General features: G+C 42.0%; 1 non-coding gene across 1 annotated transcript; it reads left to right on the forward strand.

Moving 5' to 3' along the window:
* Positions 1–4,680: 4,680 nt before the first annotated feature.
* Positions 4,681–4,753, forward strand: trnaf-gaa. The gene has a single exon. It is a non-coding gene; the product is annotated as a tRNA-Phe (tRNA).
* Positions 4,754–15,687: the final 10,934 nt, after the last annotated feature.

Genomic DNA, 15,687 nt, shown 5'->3' on the forward strand with positions numbered 1-15,687 from the left:
CGTTGGCTAAACTGGAACACTAGCGAATTAATTGAATCGAGCGTTTGTAGACCCTTTTTTGACTGGAATTATGCTTAGAGTTCCATTTTGCCTAAATGGCACAAAAAAATGTATCCCTTTTCATATTACCACTACAATTTGTTTTTAGGACGAAACTGAAGAAGAAAAAAAACTAGTGTAGAAAGTCAACATACGCACCTCGATGGTGTCAATTGTGCTCATGTCTGCATAACGAGGAAGTAGAAAACAAATTGCAACTAAGGACTATTTTTGGTCTAACGATCGATGACAACGAGATACACTGTCCAGCCTTACATAATTAGATAGAAGAGATTATCCTGATTAATATGGTGTCCTACTTGAAAAAATCTAAATATACACATCGAGAGATATTTGGCGAAATAGACATACATTCCCCTATTTTACTAAAACAGTGGCAGTCTTAAAATTCCAAGAGTCTTTTATTTAAGCAGTTTAACATTTATTTACTACCATTTGCCTTTTTGTGTATAACATTTTGTAGTTTGTAATCTAGCGGTTAAGAGCGTTGGGCAGTAACTGAAAGGTGGCTGGGACGAATCCCTGAATGGACTAGGTGAAAAATCTGTCGAAACCTTGAGCAAGGCACTTAACCTTAGTCGCTTTGGATAACAGCATCTACTAAATTACTCAAATGTAAACTAGGCCTCTATCTTAAAGTGTGGCAATAATTGATTAACTTTTCATTATTCACAGATCTACTCCTCTGATGACATGGCAGGCAGGTGGGCAGACAGACTCCTCTGATGACAGGCAGGCAGGCAGCACACTCAGGAAAACGAACTGCTTAGCAAAGCAAAGGCTCTTTTGAGAGCTACCAGATTTATAATGAAAAACAACACATTTTTAGTGTCTGTGTCCAGTGTCTGTGTTTATATGTTAATAAACTAAATGTATGGTGTTTATGTCTGTTTCATTGTTTGTTATGGTTTAAATTGTTATTTTACGGTTGTAAGTGATAAAATGAACTAGAAAATGTTATATTTTGCCACTTGGAGTAATTACCACTTTAGTAAGGATATACAATTTATTCAGTACGGCAGTTGCTAAATAATTCCAGTAGATGGCAGCATAAGATCACAAATGAAATTTCAGAAGATTAGTTTTCTCCCTGGAGACACCACTCCCCTCACAGGCTGACTACACAGCTCGCGTCGCGTGCGCAAGAATTGCAAAATACATTTAGAAATCTATGTTATTCAATTATTGCACCCGCACTGCTCACTCGCGCCAACGAGCATCTGCGTTGCCAAGGGCTTAAATAGAAGTCAGTTCTATTTCAGACACAGATCGTGCTGCAAATCCTGCCTCTCCCATCTCCTCATTGGTTATACCCACGTCTGTGACTGAAAGACGAAATAGCTCGATTGTGGTAAGGCACCTAATTTATGAAAGTTGCCAATCGCAATATAAAGTCAAGAGAAGAAAAAGCCTGGAAGGAGGAGAGATGACTAGAAACGATTCAGTTGACTGTTTTATGTGTGAATTAATTGGTAGAGTAGAGGACCTTGTTCATTTCAGGTAAAATAACAACTCAATGTTTATATCCCAGGACAAATTAGCTAGCAACAGCAAGCTAGCTAAATATGAAAAATTAGCTAGCATGTGCAAGCTAGTTAGCTAAATTGCCATACATGTTTCATGCTTTTCCACCTGGCCCCAAATTAATGTAATATTTTAACCTGCGTGTCGTGATCACGTTTGGTGTGGGGGGGACAAAATACATTGATGCACGATGGCGCACTCGCGCAGCCGGTTTGGGTTCCGTGTAAACTGACAGTTTTTTTAAACCAAGGCTGAAATAATGTTTGAATTCTTTCCTGAGGACATTGCTGTTCAATTACATTTACAGTATAGTGTGCAGCTTTATCAGTTATTCAAATAGACATGTCTGTAAATTAGACATTTCCCATTAGCTAGTAGACTGTATCCTACCTGAGGGACCTGTCAACCTTAAGTCTGATGGGACTCTAATGGGCTGCCCCTGGTCAGCTGTGGAGGGTAGTGTGTGAATAGGCCCTGTTGTCTTGGTGTAGTGCTGATGGAGCAGTGAGTTAATGAACACATTGTTAAGGACCCTATTCTATGTGTGTGTGTGACTCGGCTAGCGTAAATGTCACCGCAGCACATTGTTTTCTGACCCTCATGTCCACACAGACCAACTGTCCTTCCAGGTGTGCTGCTGGGCATGATTGGCATCCTGCTAATGTCTGGAAACTGGGCCTCAGACTTTGGAGCTATATTCACACACACAACAACAATCCATCAGTGTGTGTCTGGCAAAGTGTGTGTGTGATGCACACCCATGTTGTATCCATTATGGCTCCTACTAAATGTGTGTTTTCTCCCTGCCTGCAGCAAAATTCCAAACCATTCCACTTTTCATGCCCGTTCTGTGGAGCCCGCAATCTGGACCAACAGAAGCTGGCCCAACACTGTATGGAGAACCACCGCAACGATCCCAACAAAGTGGTTAGTCTGCTATGTTATACTCTGAACTGTGGACACTGTCCTAGTCTGAACTATGGACACTGTCCTAGTCTGAACTATGGACACTGTCCTAGTCTGAACTATGGACACTGTCCTAGTATGAATTTCCTCAAGCTTTTACGTGCTGATATGAAGTGTTACGCAACGTTGACGTAACTGCATGAGAGTGCATCCTAAACCAACAGAGATTCTACTGCATTCTGTTTTGGTGTACTGGTGAGGTAATGACAGGGTTGTTGATTGGTTGGTGTGCCTCCAGATGTGTCCTGTATGTTCAGCCATGCCGGGGGGGACCCCAGCTACAAGAGCTCCAACTTCCTCCAGCACTTACTCCACCGGCACAAGTTCTCCTACGTCACGTTTGTGATGAGGATAAGGGTTGGGATCTGGGCACTGTGTCTTCTATTCTTTTGTCAATAATCATATCCTCTCAGCCAGCAGCAGCCCCTTCACTTCCTGTATAATGGGGAGGAGGGGAGCTTGGCCTCCAATAAATGTTGCAATTTAAAACCACTGCAATGCAAACCAATGAGTACAGCATGGACATTGTTGTTATTCGGCAGAAAGTATGAAGGTTCCCAAAAATCAATATTGAAGGTATTTTCAAACTCCAGGGAAAAGCCATCACATGACAGACGTTCTTGTAAAAGTACCACAGATTAGTTCTGTTTATTCTGTTTATTCTCAAGTGCATCATTTGATGGCTTTGAATAAGACGGACTACAGTTGAATTGCTTGAATTTTTTTGTTAACTAGGCAAGTCAGTTAATAACAAATTATTTTTTACAATGACAGCCTTACCCTTGCCAAAAATTGTAAGTTTTGAATCCAGTGTCGTTTTGCATTTCAATTCATAAACCATGTGCCATGGAATAAGTACATCAAATCTCTTTCCAACTATTTTGCAGTTTATGTGGCACAGCTGTCAATTTTTGGGTGCTTAAATTAAATTGGTATATATTTTTTTTAATTACAATTTTCTTGAACCAGTTTTGGTCTTTAATGCAGGGCCGACAGACAAGTTCCTTACTTTTTCCCCCTTCCACTTGCCACTTCCATTTTTGTGGTAATGCTGCAATTAGTTGGTTGTAATTTTGGGTAGAGCAGACATTTCTATATGTCTGTGTTAGTTGCATGTGTGACATAACTCCATCAGTACTATTTATGATATAATTTACAACGATTATACCTTTTTTTTATCGATTAGTCAATTAGTATATTTGAGTTTAACCACATACTAAGAAAGGTCAGTTTCATTGATTAGTTTCATGATATACGTTTTGTCATTAGATTTGTTTATATTTACTGTGCTATAGCAGTGAAAGAGGTCTGTTCAAATCATACATTTCATCTATTATTCACCACTCAGCAGAGTGGCGCAGCGGAAGCGTGCTGGGCCCATAACCCAGAGGTCGATGGATCGAAACCATCCTCTGCTATATCTTTTACGTGTGGACAATTCAGCAAGGGGGAGAGAAAAAAACACGAATTAAAAAGATAACATAAAACATCTTTATGCAATAGAGATGATACCTACGTACAGTTATGATTAAACAAAATAAACGGAGAGCTTTGTTTTCAAAGAATGTTTTAAAATAGTGTTCTTAAGCAATACTATAACTTATATAATACATAAACGATAACTATTAGAATGGTTGAGTTAGACCACATTAATATTGCAACATCCTGAAGGTTAAGTGCAAATTTGAGGTGCTCACTACCACCTTCTCATGGACAATAGATGAAACAACAGGTCATTTTATCTGAGCAGTTGGAGAACTTTCATTACATATTGAGAGCCTGTGTCTGTTAGCAAGAAGACTCCAACCCAGATCAACTAAGGCTCCTTTTCGTACCTGTCGTCGGTAAAAGGTTAGCCTAATTTTAACAAAAATTCTAACTAAAACTATGTGTGAGTTTGTCAGGGGACCATCAGGTGGCAGCATTGTCTTTCTAGCAGTTTGAAAAAGAACGTGTCCGTGATTATGTCATTAATGTGGAGGCATTTGTCACTCATTCCCTGTTAGAAAATATTAATGGTCCCGAAGTCAACTGAATACACCGGACAGCCAATCACACACCCTAGAAAATAATGATAAAGTGTTTTGATGTATGTTTTTCTAGTATTTTGTGACATAGTTATACAGTGCAGCCGAAATAGCTCAGTTGGGAGAGCGTTAGACTGAAGATCTAAAGGTCCCTGGTTCGATCCCGGGTTTCGGCAGGTGTTCTTTTTTTTCTTCTTTTGCGAAAGTTCTAAATTTGGCCCAGAAAAAAAGAGAGGTTAAGATTACAATCCCTGTTTCAAAGGTAAAATCTGGTGGGAAGTGAATGTAGTGAGATTATCGTTTGGACAAAAGACTCTCCTCCATCTGTGTGTACACTGCTCAAAAAAATAAAGGGAACACTAAAATAACACATCCTAGATCTGAATGAATGAAATTAACAAAATCACACAAAAATTATCAATGGAAATCAACTTGATCAACCCAAAGCAAATTGTATTTGTCACATGCACCAAATACAAGGTGTAGACCTTACAGTGGAATGCATACTTACAAGCCCTTAACCAACAATGCATTTAAAAAAGAAAAGTAAATAATTCAAGAGCATCAGTAAAATAACAATAGCGAGGCTATATACAGGGGATACCGTTACAGATGATGTGTGGGGGCACCGGTTAGTCAAGTTAATATATACACGTAGGTAGAGAAAGTGACTATGCATAGAGTACCAGCAAATAGTCTGGGTAGCCATTTGATTAGATGTTCAGTAGTCTTATGACTTGGGGGTAGAATCTGTTTAGAAGCCTCCTTGGACCTAGACTTGGCGCTCCGGTACCACTTGCCGTGCGGTAGCAGAAAGAACTGTAGCTGTGGCTCCACTGGCAATCCCAGTCTAAGAATGCTGAAGCATTGAAGTGAAAATGTAACATAAGTAACACTTGTTGGAGAACGTAGTTTGGGATTTAATATATTACATTCTTAGGGTCCCATGGAAGAATAAGGCTATAAAATGCTGTCCCACAGTTGTGAGAGTGATTAGGTGATGTTTTACTGATGTGGGTCGTGTTACTTCATTGATCATGGTTTTGCATCTAACCTTCCACCTCCAGAAGTCAGTCCCTCCAGAAACAAATGACTCTTCTCTCTATTGCTCTGATTGGTACCAGGTGGGGAGCGCTCTGCTTTGAAGAGAGAAGCCATGTCTTTGGCCAAAAGAGATTTCTCAGCATAGATGAAAACCTCTCTGAAGAGGCTTGAGTGTCTATTCATGTAAGGCAGGAGACCTAGACATTCCAGACCCTTTTTGAATTTGCCCTGAAGAATTTAACCAACCTTGAGATTGCTTAGATATATGGAAACTCACTACTCAAGAGCATCCCATATCCTGCTTTCTAAGTAGAACTTAGAAGGGCATCCCTCTCCAATGTAGGAATGTATCTCACTGGACCCTACGAACTTCATTTAGCGTGTGAAGACGTTAATTTAGCACCTGCACGCGTTAATTTAACACCTGCACCTGCTTACTTTACACACACAGCATTAAAACTGTCGCCTTTTGACCACGTGCTTTAAGACCCAAACGGCGTTCCATAATTGAGAAAGGGCCAATTAGTGAGCAGGCGAACAGAGGAGTGCCCTCGCCTGCGCGATAGCCTCCTCCCAAAGAGGAAGCACAAGAGTATTTTACCTGTCCTTCGCGGAAGAGTTTTGAGATCCACTACACCACATTTGAAACATCTGTTGTTTACTGGGAGGAGAAAAGCATGCACATATTTCAAAACATTATGCTACTTAGCCTTTTATCTATAACATGTCTAGCACAACTACTACTTTTACTTGACACATTTAAGTTGTGATTAAACCCTTGGAGCCAAAATGTCATTTGAATGATGCCGCTTGAGTGAAGGAGTCTCATCTCCTTCCAGCCATTTGTTTCCACATTTCCTCCCCTCCCCTCCTCTCCTCGGTTACGTTGGACCTGTTTCAAAAGGAGGCGAGGAGAGGATGGAGGAGTTGAGCAAGCCAAATGAGAATCTCCCCCACACCTAGATGCCATCACCTGACAATTGCGTTGCAAAACAAGACCGATTTCTGTTCTCTGTTATTGCAGTCCCCCTGGCAATGGTGAGTCAAGGATATTTCTGGTTGCTACATATCGGTGTCTGCAACCAAGCAATAACCAAGAATTGCACTTGTCAACCAATCTGAGACGCCAGTGCAACCCAGAATTGACCAATGAGAACAGTTATATAATTGTCCGGAACTACTATAGAAGATATGTTTTAAAACTTCCACGGCTTATGTGATCTTTTTCTGAAATCAGAAGTTTTGTTGTCTGCTGTTTTCGATTGGAATAACTAGCACTAGTGTTAGAATTGCGTAAATTCGAATCTGGTATCAGGATAAATATAACAATGAGTCACCGATTGTATACTATGTATTTTTTATTCGCGAAGTAATAAATGGCAAATGCAACTTTCGTATATACGGGCTCACTGTAATACCACGCAGGGCAGAACAGAGAACTGACAAGATGTATGTTAACAGTGTTCTTATACTGTGATAGACATTGTTCCAACCCGTCTGTTGGCCTATCACAGTAGAGGCTGGGCGTGGTTTAAACTTGCTCAGCCTATCGCAGGCGCTCAGGCGGGTCCCCGCCTCTTGGCGCTTCTTGGAGTCCTCCCTCCGTCGATGTATAGATTCCTACTGTTCTGGTATCACCCCCTAGTTATAACAGTTGCTCAGTTCCTGCTATTGTGTTGTTCAGTATTTTGCCATCTCAGTTAAACCTCGTTATGACCACCCCTCCCTATCACAACTTTGTAAGATACAGCAAGTCACACCATGTGCTCAATATTGTTACATACAAAGCATCTGCTGGGCTGTTATCTACAGTTTTGCAACATGCAGGTCACACCATGTTACTCAGTTCTTGTCACAAACAGGCAAGTAGCAAGCAGAATAGTCAGAATAGTTTGTCACATCATCATCAAAATAGTCTGTCAACCCCAATATTTCCATACTAGGCTGAAATCATTGTGTGATTTTATTTTAGGCCTATGTATTGTCACACCCAGCTAGCTAACATTAGATACCTCAACAAACGCTACAGCTAACTAGTTGTTGATATGCACTTAAACATGCACTTGCTTATGCATGTGTGTGTTCTAATGTGCTGAGCAAGTTGAGATGTTAAATGTTAAACACTATACATTTAAGGTTCCATCAATACATCCGATCTGCTCACTGTGATTAAATGTTACATCTTATAGTCATAATTACAAACTTTCCAGACATGAAGCGGCCCATCTTCAAAAAGTTGCCAGATAGGAGCCTGAAAGAGACCAGCCTTTGTCTGTTGTAATGTGCCCTCAACACCTGTGCCCGGCTGGGCCTCTGTCTGCAGACTGGTCTCATAGACCAGACGTAACATGGTAAACATAAATCAGGGACACGCAAATGAGTATGTTACATTTAGTACGGTTACATAAGACATAAGGTAACGAACATCTACCAACCCAAAGGTTGCCTGTTTGAATCTCATTACGGACAACTTTAGCAACTTTGCAACTTCTTACCATTTTTTGCTACTTACCCTAAACCTAACCTAACTCTTTTAGCTAACCCTAACCTTCAACCTAACTCCTAACCTTAAATCCTAACCCCTAGCTAATGTTAGCCAGCTAGCTAACATTAGCATTAGCCACCCCTAGCTAACGTTAGCCACAACATATTGGAATTCGTAACATATACTTTTTCAAATTCGTAACATATTGTATATTTTGCAAATGTGTAAGTTATTGTACGAATTGCAATCCATATTATATTGTACCCATTGCAATTCATAACATATAATTTGAAATGGATGATAGACACCCACAAATTAATACTAAATAGATGTATCGGATTTACTTACAGAATAATATGAAATGCTGAGACCATGTTGCTGTCTGTGACCTCCACAACTGTGCCCAGCATCAGCAAACCCCTCTCCCATACGACGCGATACACGCTGTGTATCGAAGGTGATCATTCGGTTACAACGCCGAACTGCAATCAGGTCAAGACCCTGTGGAATTTGATGAGCACACAGATGAGCTTCCCTGATATGGTTTTTGACAGTTTGTGCGGAAATTCTTTGGTTGTGGATACCCACAGTTTCATCAGCTGTATGGGTGGCTGGTCTCAGACAATCCCGCAGGTGAAGAACCCGGGCGTGAAGGTCCTGGGCTGATGGCGTGGATACACATGGTCTGCAGTTGTGAGGCCGGTTGGACGTACTGCCAAATTCTCTAAAATGACGTTGGAGGCGGCTTATGGTAGAGAAATTAACATTTAATTATCAACCGCTCTGGTAAACATTCCTGTAGTCAGCATACCAATTGCATGCTCCCTCAACTTGAGACATCTGTGGTATTGTGTTGTGTGACAAAACTGCACATTTTAGAGTGGCTTTTTATTGTCCCAGCACAAGGTACACCTATGTAATAACCATGCTGTTTAATCAGCTTCTTGATATGCCACACTTGTCAGGTGGATGGATTATATTGGCAAAGGAGAAATGCTCACTAACAGGGATGTAAACAATTTTGTGCACAAAATGTGAGAGAAATAAGCTTTTTGTGCGAATTAAACATTTCTGGGATGTTTTATTTCAGCTCATGAAACATGAGACCAACACTTGACATGTTGCGTTCATATTTTTGTTCAGTGTATTTAATTTGCCCCACGTGTGTGCTATGTGCATTGATTTCAAACAATAGAGTAGATTTGCCATTCTCACGGCTTTAATTACTTCCTTGATTTACACTCAAAACAATTTGGCTAACATTACGTTTTCAGTGTGAAAATGAAGTTAAATGTATAGATTAAGCCCTTTCTCTTAATTGAGATAAACGAGATTGAACTCCTGTGGTGTTTTGGCTTAACACATTTACCCTTTTACAAGTTTGAATCCTGACGAGGGAGAGCGATTTGACAAAAATAAACAGGTTTTCATATTAACAAGTTATGGATGATGACAGCATGGATTAACATGGATTATGACAGAATGGATTAACAGACGCCACCTGCTAAAACAGGAGTTGGTCGCCCTTGTATTATTGAGGTGCAGACAGGGAAGGAGGAGAAGGTTAAATCCCATAAATGTGCTGAGAAGGGAGCATGGGCAATACTACCACCTTGTCCAGGAGCTGCTCTTGGACCCTGCCCGACATCACCGATACTTCCGGATGAGTGCAGAAGAGATGGAGACTCTTCTGTCTTTTGTTGGCCCAGACCTCACCAAGCAGACGACCAACTACAGGAGCCCAAGCAAAGACCAGCTGTCACTCTTAAGGTTAGTTATTGGAAAATGTTGTATTGTGTAAGCAGGTGCATGGATGTAAAGAAACTCCAGCAAATTTGTGATCATGATGCTCCACAGATGTAGGCCTGTGTTCCATTACATCTAGGAAGCAGATTACCAGTTATAGTGCCTTCATTATACTCAAGGTAAGTAAGACACACTGTTCTTTGTTTAGTATTTTTTTTATTATTATTCAAGGTGACATAAACAGTCACATCAAGGCATGGTGCACCTGTTGTAGGTGACATAAACAGTCACAACATGGCATGGTGCACCTGTTGTAGGTGACATAAACAGTCACAACATGGCATGGTGCACCTGTTGTAGGTGACATAAACAGTCACAACATGGCATGGTGCACCTGTTGTAGGTGACATAAAGAGTCACAACATGGCATGGTGCACCTGTTGTAGGTGACATAAAGAGTCACAACATGGCATGGTGCACCTGTTGTAGGTGACATAAAGAGTCACAACATGGCATGGTGCACCTGTTGTAGGTGACATAAACAGTCACAACATGGCATGGTGCACCTGTTGTAGGTGACATAAACAGTCACAACATGGCATGGTGCACCTGTTGTAGGTGACATAAAGAGTCACAACATGGCATGGTGCACCTGTTGTAGGTGACATAAACAGTCACAACATGGCATGGTGCACCTGTTGTAGGTGACATAAAGAGTCACAACATGGCATGGTGCACCTGTTGTAGGTGACATAAACAGTCACAACATGGCATGGTGCACCTGTTGTAGGTGACATAAAGAGTCACAACATGGCATGGTGCACCTGTTGTAGGTGACATAAACAATCACAACATGGCATGGTGCACCTGTTGTAGGTGACATAAACAATCACAACATGGCATGGTGCACCTGTTGTAGGTGACATAAACAATCACAACATGGCATGGTGCACCTGTTGTAGGTGACATAAAGAGTCACAACATGGCATGGTGCACCTGTTGTAGGTGACATAAAGAGTCACAACATGGCATGGTGCACCTGTTGTAGGTGACATAAAGAGTCACAACATGGCATGGTGCACCTGTTGTAGGTGACATAAACAGTCACAACATGGCATGGTGCACCTGTTGTAGGTGACATAAAGAGTCACAACATGGCATGGTGCACCTGTTGTAGGTGACATAAACAGTCACAACATGGCATGGTGCACCTGTTGTAGGTGACATAAACAGTCACAACATGGCATGGTGCACCTGTTGTAGGTGACATAAACAATCACAACATGGCATGGTGCACCTGTTGTAGGTGACATAAACAGTCACAACATGGCATGGTGCACCTGTTGTAGGTGACATAAACAGTCACAACATGGCATGGTGCACCTGTTGTAGGTGACATAAACAGTCACAACATGGCATGGTGCACCTGTTGTAGGTGACATAAAGAGTCACAACATGGCATGGTGCACCTGTTGTAGGTGACATAAAGAGTCACAACATGGCATGGTGCACCTGTTGTAGGTGACATAAAGAGTCACAACATGGCATGGTGCACCTGTTGTAGGTGACATAAAGAGTCACAACATGGCATGGTGCACCTGTTGTAGGTGACATAAACAGTCACAACATGGCATGGTGCACCTGTTGTAGGTGACATAAACAGTCACAACATGGCATGGTGCACCTGTTGTAGGTGACATAAAGAGTCACAACATGGCATGGTGCACCTGTTGTAGGTGACATAAAGAGTCACAACATGGCATGGTGCACCTGTTGTAGGTGACATAAAGAGTCACAACATGGCATGGTGCACCTGTTGTAGGTGACATAAAGAGTCACAACATGGCATGGTGCACCTGTTGTAGGTGACATAAACAGTCACAACATGGCATGGTGCACCTGTTGTAGGTGACATAAAGAGTCACAACATGGCATGGTGCACCTGTTGTAGGTGACATAAAGAGTCACAACATGGCATGGTGCACCTGTTGTAGGTGACATAAACAATCACAACATGGCATGGTGCACCTGTTGTAGGTGACATAAAGAGTCACAACATGGCATGGTGCACCTGTTGTAGGTGACATAAACAGTCACAACATGGCATGGTGCACCTGTTGTAGGTGACATAAAGAGTCACAACATGGCATGGTGCACCTGTTGTAGGTGACATAAACAGTCACAACATGGCATGGTGCACCTGTTGTAGGTGACATAAACAGTCACAACATGGCATGGTGCACCTGTTGTAGGTGACATAAAGAGTCACAACATGGCATGGTGCACCTGTTGTAGGTGACATTAACAGTCACATCAAGGCATTGTGAACATGTTGTAGGTGACAAACAGTCACAACATGGCATGGTGCACCTGTTGTAGGTGACATTAACAGTCACATCAAGGCATGGTGAACATGTAGGTGACATTAACAGTTACACCAAGGCATGTAAACAAATATGGCATATCCCTCCCAATAACAATATCCACTGAATAGCAACAAAAAAACATATTTTTTTAAAGTGAAATGCAAGGTGCAATGCATATATAACTGCAACAACAAAGTGCAAATAGTGCATACATAAATGTTTCCCTTTTTAAAACACTAAAACAGAACATGGGCCTAAGTATGCGCAGGGCTGGGTTCTGCCTTTTCGGAGGTGATTATTGATGTGGCTGGGAGTCTCTGTCCTAGCTCTCTTGAGAGAATGTACTGAATGTACTGTCATCCCAGCTATATGTTGGAGACCTAGGTTCTGGTAAGTATTGATCCCTGGGCTCATCGTACATGATTGGCTGCAGTCCACCTCTTCCGTGCGGAGTACTTGCGGGCCGTGGTGGTGGCAGTGGTGTTGCCTGCTGGTCATCCCAGTTATGTGTTGGAGACCTAGATCCTGGTGAGTAGGAATATTGATGCCTGGGCTGGCCGTACATCATAGGCCGCAGTCCAGCTCTTCCATGTGGAGCATCAAATAGCCATTGTGGTGGTGGAGGTGGTGGCAGAGGTGTTGCATACTGGTCACCCCAGTTTACAATCAATGAGAGTAATTGCACTTTCAGACGTCCCTTGTTTCTTCTTATTTTCTTCAGCTCTGGCACAAGGCTGAGCACAAATGCCTCATCCTCTGAGGTAACAGCAGAAGGGATTGGCTTCCTGACAAATGCAAGCAGCTCTTCATCCACATCTTGATAGTTGACTTCCTGTTTTCTTTTTCTTGGCTGCCAGTCTTGAGCTGTGCCTGTAGTGGTTGGTCTTGACTGTTGTTCAGGCATCTGAAGCACAGGGTCATGGCTCAGGGACACCACGTCGCCTTCAGCGTCATCGGGTTCCGTAGGTTGTGGCTGAGGCGAATCAGCATTTTCAAGGCTGAGGTTGCCTCTTGAGCTGAAAAAAGGTCAACATAAATTAAAAGTTAAACGTGTTTTAAGTAAACTTCAGAAACCTCAGCTCAGGCTCAATTAATCATACAGTATTTCTGAAATCTAGGCCACAATGTCTAATACTGCTGGTTTTCATCATTCCTCTGTAATAAGAGACTGATTCATAATCTATAGGCCTATATAATCACTAATTCAGAAATGGGATACCAGCTGACATGAACCAATCACGTAGTGACTTAACAGGTAGAAAATAAAGTCAGAAATACTGCAATTTGTTGAGATTTAAAATTCTGTGCAATCAATTCAAATGTATATTATAACTTAACTTCTTGGCTGGGCGTAAGGTATCAAGAATGATAATATTTTCATGTATTTTCATTCTTTCTGATTGGTTCCCCCAGAACCGCTGGGCTGGGCCTTCCGTAGGTGCCTTACAAAAGTGTCATGGAAGGACTTCAATCTGGTTTTGCACAATTCAACTTCTGTGAAGAGTAAAATACAATTTTGATTGTTATCCAATAACAAAACATTCTGGAGACTCTATTTGCAGCCTGGCCTTCACCTATCGTCTTGGATTCGAGACAGTGTTGCAGTGCATTATGGAGACCTGTGAGGCCATAGAGAGGAGGATGCTGGCGATCCATCTGCCACGACCCACTGAGGAAACCTGGAGACAAACTTCTCAAAAGTTTCATGAAAAATGGGACTTTCCCAATTGTTTAGGATCGGTTGATGGAAAACTTATGATCACCAAACCACCAAACTCAGGGAGCCGTTTTTTAAATTATAATGGAACCTTCTCTGTGGTGTTACTCGCCCTTCTGGATGCCAATTACCGCTTCACAGCTATTCAAGTGGGGGATTTTGGGAGAAACAGTGACGGAGGAGTCTATGCCAACTCCCCACTTGGAAGGGCAATGGCATCAAAAACCCTGCAGCTGCCCCAAGATGCCTTTCTGCCTGGGGGTGAAGATTTAGGAAAGATACCCTACACAATGGTGGGGGACGCTGCCTTCCCACTAAAGCCCTACCTGATGAGGCCATATGCCGGGCATAACATCAGCTACGAGAAAGAAATGTTCAACTATCGTCTCTGTCGAGCTAGAATGACAGTGGAGAAGGCATTCGGGATCCTTGCGGCCAGATGGAGGATCCTCTACCAAAAAATAAACGTACTGCCAAGCGAGGTTGATACCCTAGTGGTTGCAATGTGCATCCTCCACAACTTCCTCACAAAGCCTTGTGATGTGGAGATGTGGCTACAGCAGGGTGGGGCAGGGATGAGGCGAGGCATGAGAGGCACAGCCATCCAGGCCAACAGAGCAGGTCAGGAGGCAGTTTCTGTCAGGGAAAAGTTTGACTAAGTATTTCACCTCTGTGGAAGGCAGAATTGACTTCCAGGACAGAATGGTTGTAGCTAGGCCTACTTAGATGCACTGTGTGTGTGTGTGTGTGTGTGTGTGTGTGTGTGTAGTTTATCAACATGGGACAGTAAGTTAAACTTTGACATCTTCATTTGTTTTGTGTATACAGCATGTCTCACTGGAGCTGACTATTCCTTGCACGACTACTAACTTACTCCGCTTCATTCCCTATGGGATATTTAAGTACATAAGACTATTCCTTGTGACATAGGTTATTATTGTGTTATTACCATTTTACCATTTATTTTTTAAAGTAAATACCTGAAAATGCCAGAGCCAGCCTGCAGACCCTTATACTACGAATGTAGTTTGAGGAGTTTGCGAGGTAACTTTGGTCAACTCTGAGTTCAACTTGGGATAACTGCTACCAATAAAGTCGCTCTCCTTTTAGCCAGGTACATTTACATGTCACCGAAATCTTCAGATCTAACGTGCTCCGAGGCAGGCTAACTCAGGGCTAACTACATTTGTCATGAATTAAGTGTCTTAGCCGCGAGTTGAGGACCAATTAAATCAGATTCCCTCCCTCTCGCAAAGATTGTGTCATAATCCACTTCATTCATTTGAGGAAGACAACTGATGAATTACTTTATTAATAAAATGTGCCAAATATGGTAGTGATGGGAAACCCATTGGCAGGCGGTGGGAGAAGATGGAACGAGATGGATTTTGGCCAACATTCCGCACATTTTCTCATCAATGAAACATTTGATCTCAATACAGATGTCTGTCCCCAAAACTAGAATCTGTTCCGATCACAGTGGACTAAGATTTGTAGACTTTACCCTTCGCCAAAGTTTTTTTTAAATTGCGTTGTTTAGAAGGAGTGCAAAGGCGAATTGCGTTATTGCACACGCGCACTTCACAGAGTAGGCGTTCCCTAATGGAAATATGCAAATGTACTTCTATGAATAACAACAAGCCTACACCCTGGGTTCTCACGCTGAGGAGTTCATATTTATATAGCCCACAATCAGTGATCACCACTCAGACCACTCAGCAGGCTTCAGTAGGCTACATAAACACTGACTGA

This window comes from Oncorhynchus mykiss, chromosome 26 (genome assembly GCF_013265735.2).
Source record: "Oncorhynchus mykiss isolate Arlee chromosome 26, USDA_OmykA_1.1, whole genome shotgun sequence".
Lineage (NCBI taxonomy): Eukaryota > Metazoa > Chordata > Actinopteri > Salmoniformes > Salmonidae > Oncorhynchus > Oncorhynchus mykiss.